Source organism: Babylonia areolata, chromosome 32 (assembly GCF_041734735.1).
Source record: "Babylonia areolata isolate BAREFJ2019XMU chromosome 32, ASM4173473v1, whole genome shotgun sequence".
Lineage (NCBI taxonomy): Eukaryota > Metazoa > Mollusca > Gastropoda > Neogastropoda > Buccinidae > Babylonia > Babylonia areolata.
In genome coordinates this window covers 6,062,987-6,071,999 of record NC_134907.1, presented here as the reverse complement: position 1 = coordinate 6,071,999, position 9,013 = coordinate 6,062,987, and positions in this window count along the sequence as shown.

The following is a 9,013-nucleotide window of genomic DNA, read 5'->3' as shown; positions in this document are numbered from 1 at the left end:
AAAGCTTGTAGAAACGACGTCTCTCAGTTCTGAAAATACATTCTCTACACAGAGAAATTAATGTTTTATGTGTTTTGTAATATAGACAGGGGGCAACGGGCTGAGCAGAGAGAGAAAAGAGAGGTGCACGAAAGCGCGCGCGCGCGCACAGACAGACAGACAGACAGACACACACACACACACACACACACACACATACACACACATCCTTCTCCACCCCTACCCTTGCAGATCTAACTTGCAAATGAAGACATTCAGTCATCATTCAAACTGAGAACGCCTGTACAATATGGATACCGTGAATACTTGGCCGTGACATGATTTCCCTGGGGTACCTTTTTTGTCCTTCACCGCCATGATGGGGCATGAGTGGGAGAGTGAAATTAACGTGGGGGAGAGGGGAAAGGGGGCGGGGGGGGGGGGGTAGGGGTTGTTATCATGTGCGAGGTGTGTTTGATTAGAATTGATTTCGCTTCCTTGGTTGTATTGTCCTTTGTGTGGTCATATGTCGTCATTTTGTTTGCTTTGGGCAGCACAGCACAGGACATATCTTTGTCAGCAAATATAGCATGGTTGCAATGAACAATCGGGAGAAAATTCAAAGTTGAATTGCAATAATGTAGCAAACTGAAATGAATACAGTAGAAATTCAGTTTTGCTTCCCTGTCCATGCTCGTGCCTACAAGCATACACACGCACACACACACACACACACACACACACACACACACACACAAGCACCCACAAACACGCACACACACGTGTGCACACGCTCCATATTCTGATTTCAGGGTTGTGCATGCTGACATGGACTGCGGGATCTTTAACGCACGGATTGATTTCGATCTTCTGCATAGTACACACAACAGAGGACACAGGGACTAACAGGTTTGCACATCTGTTTGTCTGGGGGATCGGAAAATTCTCCACTCTGGTTTACCAGACGCCGTGGTGGAGATTCGATTCCATGACCCAAAGATTGAGAGTCCATAATTAACCATTTTGCTGTTGCGCCTGTCAGTAATAATGTGACAGCGGCCCAAGGGACGCTTTTTTTCTTTTCTTTTTTTAAACCCGGTTCATCATTGATTGACATTCCCTTCCACATAGACACGCATCATGACTCATGTCACTCATAGGCTGTTTGAGCATATCTGACATTCATGGGGCTTCCAAGCTTCTGACAGTACCCTTGGACGATGAAAGGAACGTGTGAAGACAATGACAAGGATGATGAAAGCAAGGAACGTGTGAAGACAATGAACGGGACGATGAAAGGAACGTGTGAAGACAATGACAGGAATGATGAAAGGAACGTGTCAAGACAATGACAGGGATGATGAAAGGAACGTGTGAAGACAATGACATGTACGATGAAAGGAACGTGTGAAGACAATGACAGAGACGATGAAAGGAACGTGTGAAAACAATAAGAAGAATGATGAAAGGAACGTGTGAAGACAATGACAAGAATGATGAAAGGAACGTGTGAAGACAATGACAAGAATGATGAAAGGAACGTGTGAAGACAATGACAGGGACGATGAAAGGAACGTGTGAAGACAATGACAAGAATGATGAAAGGAACGTGTGAAGACAATGACAGGAATGATGAAAGGAACGTGTGAAGACAATGACAGGGACGATGAAAGGAACGTGTGAAGACAATGACAGGAATGATGAAAGGAACGTGTGAAGACAATGACAGGAATGATGAAAGGAACGTGTGAAGACAATGACAGGAATGATGAAAGGAACGTGTGAAGACAATGACAGGGACGATGAAAGGAACGTGTGAAGACAATGACAGGAATGATGAAAGGAACGTGTGAAGACAATGACAGGAATGATGAAAGGAACGTGTGAAGACAATGGCAGGGACAATGGAAGGGATGACAATAATGGTTCCAGAGTTACGGCCATATTGTTGCTCATGTTTTAGTGTCTGTCTTTGGACATTGGAATGACAGATCAGATCGGTGCTGCAGGACTGAAGGAAGTTTCGAGTCATCAGTTTAAAGTAATAGAAAGAGTGGTGTGTGTGTGTGTGTGTGTGTGTGTGTGTGTGTGTGTGTGTGTGTGTGTGTGTGTGTGTGTGTGTGTTTCTGCGTGTGTGTGTGTGTGTGTGTGCAGATGACTGCCGAGGAAAGACAGGCATATACAGTTTTAGTTTCGCAGGAGGCTTCACTGCGTTCGGACAAGTCCATAAACACCACACCACATCTGCTTGGCTGACCAGCAGCATAACCCAACGCGCTACTCAAGCTACACTGTTGTGTCACAGGCAGGAGGCCAGTCTGGACTTGAAGCAGTCCTGTGACAACTTCCTGGGACAGTGTGTTCCATTCCGGGATGCTGACGGGGGTGGGGGAGACATCTGTCTGTGATGTGTCTCAATAATTTAAGGTATTCTTAACTTCGATAAAGAAAAATGACCTTGCCATCGCACTAGGCACATCGAAACATGTAGCCGTTTTCTGCAGATCTATGCAAACCTGTATACGCAGATAAATGTAAACGGGTGCGAGAGAAAACAGAGGCCGCATTTCAACCAAATAACTGTATCTCGTGCTTCGCACATTTGGGTCCCTTTTTATCATGTTAAATGTGATGTACAGTTCTACTGGGTACATTACAGTCTATTTCTTTTGCGTTTTTGTTCTCTGGGAGTTCTTTCTCCTCCCGCATCTCACATATCTACTGACGGCCAAGTCCAAAGGGCTTTAATCTGCGAAAACTCCATCAAGCGCTCGAACCAAAACGTATGACCAACGCAGTTTTTCATACCAAACCCCCTTTCTTTGGAATCAACTTCCTCAGCCTCTCCGTCACTCATCTTCGCTGCTATCTTTCAAATTCAGTTTGAAGACCCACCTTTTCCCCTCCAGATTAATTCTCAACGGCTCATCCGTTTCCAGTATGAACTAAATTGACTATTAATTTTATGAGTGAGAGTTTTGATAGTTTCAGGATTTGTTGGTGGTATTTTTTATTGTGTACTATTTACGATTGTGTGCTATGACTTATGTGTGTGTGCGCGTGTGCTTGTGTGTATTGTGTGGGGGGTTGGGGGGAGGGGGGGGGCTTCGGGGGGTGCGGAGGGGGTGGTGTGGTGGTGAGGGGGGTGGATGAATAGTTTTCAATGATGTTTGGTATCTTGTGTTCAATTTTCCTTTTTGATATTTACATATGTGTTCTACTTGTAAACGCCTAGGGCTTATTTTCAAGATTAGGCGTAAATGCTAATAATGATAATGCTAATAATAATAATGCTAATAATGCTAATAATAATAATAATAATAATAATAATAATAAAGTGTCTACCTGTGTTAAATGAGCCCGACAGAGAACCCACCCTCGAAGAACTCCATGAGGCTTTGGACTCTCTTGCCCCTGGCAAAACACAATGAAAAGACGACATCCCTGCTGAAGCCTTCATCATCACTGAGCTATATATGAGATCATGAGCCTCTGCTGGAGCACGGAAGGAAGGTGCTCCACAAGACGTGAGAGATGCCAACATCATCCACCTTGTACAAAAACGAAGGCGACAAGAACGATTGCATTAAATGTCGGTAAGGTGTTTGCTCGAATCGTACTTTAGTGACTCCAAGTTCTTGCGGAGAGAGTCTACCCAGCATCACTGTGTGGATTCCACAACAACAGATCCGCCATCAAAATGGTCTTCTCCGCTAGACAGCTGCAGGAGAAATGCAGGAGAAAAAGACAGCCCCTCTTCACTGCCTTCATAGATCTTACAAAGGCCTTTGACTTTGTCAGCAGGGATGACGTCTTCAGAATCCTTCCTTAGAATGGATCCTGCCTAGGCTATTAGCGTCATCAGATTCTTCCATGAAGACATGAGGGGCATGGCACTGTGGTCTTTGATGGCTCAATATTGACGCTTTCGACATCCGAAGTGGAGTAAAGCAGGGCTGTTTCCTCCCTCCCTTTTCGGGATCTTCGCAGTCCAAATGAAGCATGGCTTCGGATTTTCCACAGAGGGCATTTACCTTCGAACAATGTAAAAAATTTTAATGGAAAGCTCCTCAAAATCTCCAGACAAAGTTAAGATAAAATGCTTGTGTGATTTCCTCTTTTGAGGATGATGCAGCATTCACCGTACTCAGCTGAAGAATGTCAGTCTTAAGAAAATACATGTCACCCAACTCCGGTTATGAACTAATAGTTGTCCATGACTGTGTATCTGGGGTCAACGATCTCAGACTCCCTCTTTCTCAACTTTGAGGCAATACAACAAATTGGAGTTATAAACACACACACACGCGCGCGCGCACGCACACGCACGCACGCACACACACACACACACACACACACACACACACACACAAGACAAAAAAAATGCCCTACACACACACACGCACACACACACACACACACACACACACGCACACACACACACACAGTAACGCCCCCCCCCACCCTCCCCCATTTCAGAAGAGGGTAAAGTGGGGTGGATAGAAGGAGGAAGAATGCAGACATACAGCAATGGTTCATCACACCCAAAGGTCTGTTTGAACAGGTGGGCTTTCAAATTTGTTTTGAAAGAGGACAGAGTTCATAAGTGACGGAGATCCAGGGGAAGAGAATTCCAGACAGGTGCTTGATACTGAAAGGCCCTTTATCCAAATGTCTTTGAAGAGGTTTGGGGGACATGAGGGAGCTTTTCAACAGAAGGCCTGAGAGAACTGAAAGGGGTGTAGGTATCAAGGACAGAAGATGGGAGAGATCCTTCAAAGTGGCGATAAACCAAAATGGCAATTTCACACTACATAGCTGTCTGCAAAATAGACCTGAAGACCCTAGGCATTAGCCCACGCACGTGGGAAGCTGTATTTCTCAGAATGATCATCTTGGAGGCAGACAGTGCAGAAAGGCTACTCCAAGTTTGAAGAGACACTTGCCCAATAGCCAGAGGGTAAACGGCAAAGAAGGGATGCCCAGAGTCTTGACAAGACAGACCAGCATCAGACTTGGTCAACACCAAGTGGGAGAGGTGCCATTCCCCAACATGCCTGTCAAGCTACAACCGACGCAGCGCCAGAAACACCACCCGGAGCACAACTCCATAGCCTCCTGAGACTGGAGGAAGCCCAGCGAGTGACTGCTGCACAGAGGACATCGATTTATCGTACCATCCGAATGACCAGACGCTCAGTTTGATTTTCCAATGAAACTTGGGAGGAAGGGTAGCGCCGGGAATCGAACTCGGACACTGTATTGGCAGATAAGCGTCTTAACCACCCTGTCACCTTCCTCCTTAAAGACAGAGACAGACAGACAGACAGACAGACATGGATAGAGAGAGACAGAGAGAGAACGTTTAATTTTTTAGGCTTCTATACAGAAGAACGAAACTCAAAACACTTCACACACAGAAAAGGGAAAGCCAAAAACAAATAAACGAACAAACAAATAATCACAAAAAAAAAAGAAAAAAAGTACACTATACATAGAATTATGATAATATAAAGTATAATAATACGATCACGTAATCTCAGAAAAAGTCACATGAGAAAAATGAATCACATAAATACATGTGAGAAACCATGTGTTACTCCGAACTATATCACGACTAAAGTCTGACCAGTCATTCCAGAAAAAAAAACATCAAACAGCTTTAACAATATCTAAATTCACAGTCGGAGTTTTAATACTTTTATGATTGTGTTATATGGTGTTTCTAATTAAATGTTAATGCCTGCCGTGATTGTTTTCTTCTTAACCCTTTCACCGCCAGTCAATTCTGAGTGCAAAATTCCCTTGTGCTATAAACACAGTAAATATGGTCTAAGTACAGCTGGGGATTCCCCCTGTGATGGGTAGAAAATATGACTTATCCTACCACTGAACATTAACAGCAGCAGGTTCATGGATAACAGACCCATGATTTGGTCACCCTTCAGTGACATGGGTCCTCTACCTAGCTGCTGCATAAATGCGAGTTTGACAGTGAAAGGGTTAAAGCTGTGTCTTGTTCAGTATCATCGCATCGGGCAAGTTGATTTCTATCAATTGTGGAACAATTATTCACCTTTTTTTTCTTAAAAAAAAAAAAAAATTATAAAAAGGTGTTTTTGTTGTTGGTTGGAATATTTCACTGCTTGTCAGTGAGTTACTCACGAGATAGTGCCATGACGTCTTTTGTCTTTTCGTCTGTCAGTTTGCCTCTCTCTCCCTCTCTGTACACACACACACACACACACACACACACACACACACACACACACATATATATATATATATATGTATGTATATATATATATATATATATATATATATATATATATTCGTCTCCATTCCTACCTCCCTCTCTTCCCCCCACCCCCCCTCTCTCTCTCTCTCTTCCCTTTCCCTCTCTGTCTCCCTCTGTCTCTGTCTCCCCCCTCTCTCTCTCAGTTAATCAATCAGCCTGGTCCAATAAACTTCACCAGCACCTTCTGTGCTGCTGTTCCCATCAACTCACAAAGCTGCCTGTCTGTTCAGTGGGCCAAAGCTTCCATTCAGCCACACATTCACCACAATCACGCCGGAAATGACATGAACCGTCAGGGTATTCTGGGAGCGTTTGTCACAACTGTTGAACAAGTCCGATCGATGTCGCACTAGCATTTGTCTTTTGGGGCCACAGAGGGCAAGAAGATGATGTCAACAAAATCAATTAAATAAACGTACATTCACAATAGCAGATATCAACTGTGGTAAACAAGGAAACAAACACTCAACAACAACAACAACAACAAGCAACAGCAACACAAAAAAAGTTGTTAGTATCGTTGTATGAGTTCTTTTCTTTTAATTGTGAACAAGAAAAACGAGGTCATGTCGTCTTCGAGCATAACCTACCTTATAGTAGGCCTAACTCTGTGGGATGCGGTTTTTAGAATTTTCGGATTTCGGAACGAATCTCAACGAAATAAACCGTTGATGATATGGAAATACAGCTTAATTCGGGAGACTTACAACCTATTATTGGTGTGGCTGTTTAGATTTTTTTTTCTTACTATGTTTAAGCCAAATTTGGTATTGGCAGACACAGTATTTCTGGAGAAAATGGCAATATTAAAGTTTACCACGGACACAAAGACACACACACAGACACAGACACACACAACCGAACACCGGGTTATAACATAGATTCACTTTGTTTTCACAAGTGAGTCACAAAAGGAAGGGGGGGAAGAAAGCTAGACAGTTGGAACGACAGAAACTGTTTCACGTCTTTTGACTGTTTTGTTATTTTAGACGGGAAACAGGTGTGTAGGCAATGTGTGTGCATACGGAGCAATGGAGAGAGGTGGTGCGATGACTGAGAGAAAGCAATCAAAAAAGTGACAGAGAAGTGGAAAGGGAGAAACAACGAAGGATTGGACTGAATGAAAAATCCCTTTAACAGTACAAAGCGTGCTAATTATAACAAGAGGCAAAGCCTTCAAGTAATGAGAAATGATAAGACAAGACATAAGAAATGATCTAAACTGGAAAGAACATGTTACAAGAGTCACCAATAAAGCCAATAGCATGGCAGTCTTCCTAAAAAGGAATCTAAAAACATCCAGTAAAACCACCAAAGCCAACGCCTACCAAACTCTCGTACGCCCGCACCTGGAGTATTGCTCATCAGTCTGGAGCCCGTACAAAGAAGGCCAAAAGAACAAGATTGAAGTGGTGCAAAGAAGAGCAGCACGTTATGTACACAACGACTATAGGTGGACCAGCAGCGTGACATCCATGCTGCAAGAACTAGGATGGGAATCCCTCGAATCACGGCGGAACAGACAAAGGCTAACCCTAATGTATAAAATTGTCAATGGCATTGTGGACATCCCTCCAGACAAATTTCTCAAGAAAGGATCCAGCAAAACAAGATCAAATCATCGACACAAATTTGTCCATCTTAGCTCCTCCTCTGACCCTTATAAATACAGTTTTTTCCCATCAACCATCCCCGCCTGGAACTCCCTGCCTGCAACAGCAGCAGAGGCTCCCTCCTTGGTAGCTTTCAAGAGGGAGCTGAACAAGATCACAGTTTAGTCCCCTTTTTTTTTCCTTTTTTTTTTTTTTTAGGATCCTCCGGAGGGACGCTGCGAGTGACGGTGGGAGGGAATATGTATACATGTTCTTTCTCACTGTCACCCCCTCCGGTAGGAAGATAGGTCTACTTAGGTTCTGATTAGGTTTATATAATAGTTTGGGTTTTGTTTTTGTTTTTGTTTTTTTGTTGTTTTTTTTGACGCCTCTGCGCACACAGGTCATTAATAGTCAGTAATAACGGCTGATCTTCCAATTATTTGAAGAATGAATTGAAGACCCACTTTGCTTCACGCTTTATCCAATAAAGGAATCATGAAGAGAAAAAAATAGTAATAAAAATCATTTAAAAGTGTTCTGTATCAAATATGATATATAGAATGAGCTTGGGAGAGAAAAAAAAGAAGAAAAAAAAGAGAAAAAGGCATGGGAGTGGGATCAACCATGCATGTTCAGTTCCGAAGCAAGCTGACAAATCCCCACTGCTGCCGCGCATCTGACGTCACTTGTTGTTTTTCTTTATGCGAGAAATAAACGTCATTATAGTGGACGAACAATACTATGAGTTACAGTGTTTTTAAGTTCTTCATGAGATAGTCACAAGTAATTTTCTTAAATGCATGTACGTTTTTGTTTTGTTTTTTTGTTTTTGTTTTTTAAATTTTTATTTCATGAATAGTAGATAACACTGCATTCCATAAGCAACCTCCAGAATAAATTAGACTAGATTTGAGAGAATATCGACTCTTGGGAGTGGCACCATAATCTTGGGTGGATGACGGACTGGGCTGGTTACAAAGCACGGGGGGCTGAAGAGAAATTCTGGAGCTTTTGTCTAGTGGTAATGATTAGATATTTAGGGGTTTTTTTTCTCGGGTGGATACGCATATGATTTAACTCAAGACCATTTAAGCAGTTGGCCAATACTATATTGTAAAGATGAAGTTACTTTATCGAATTT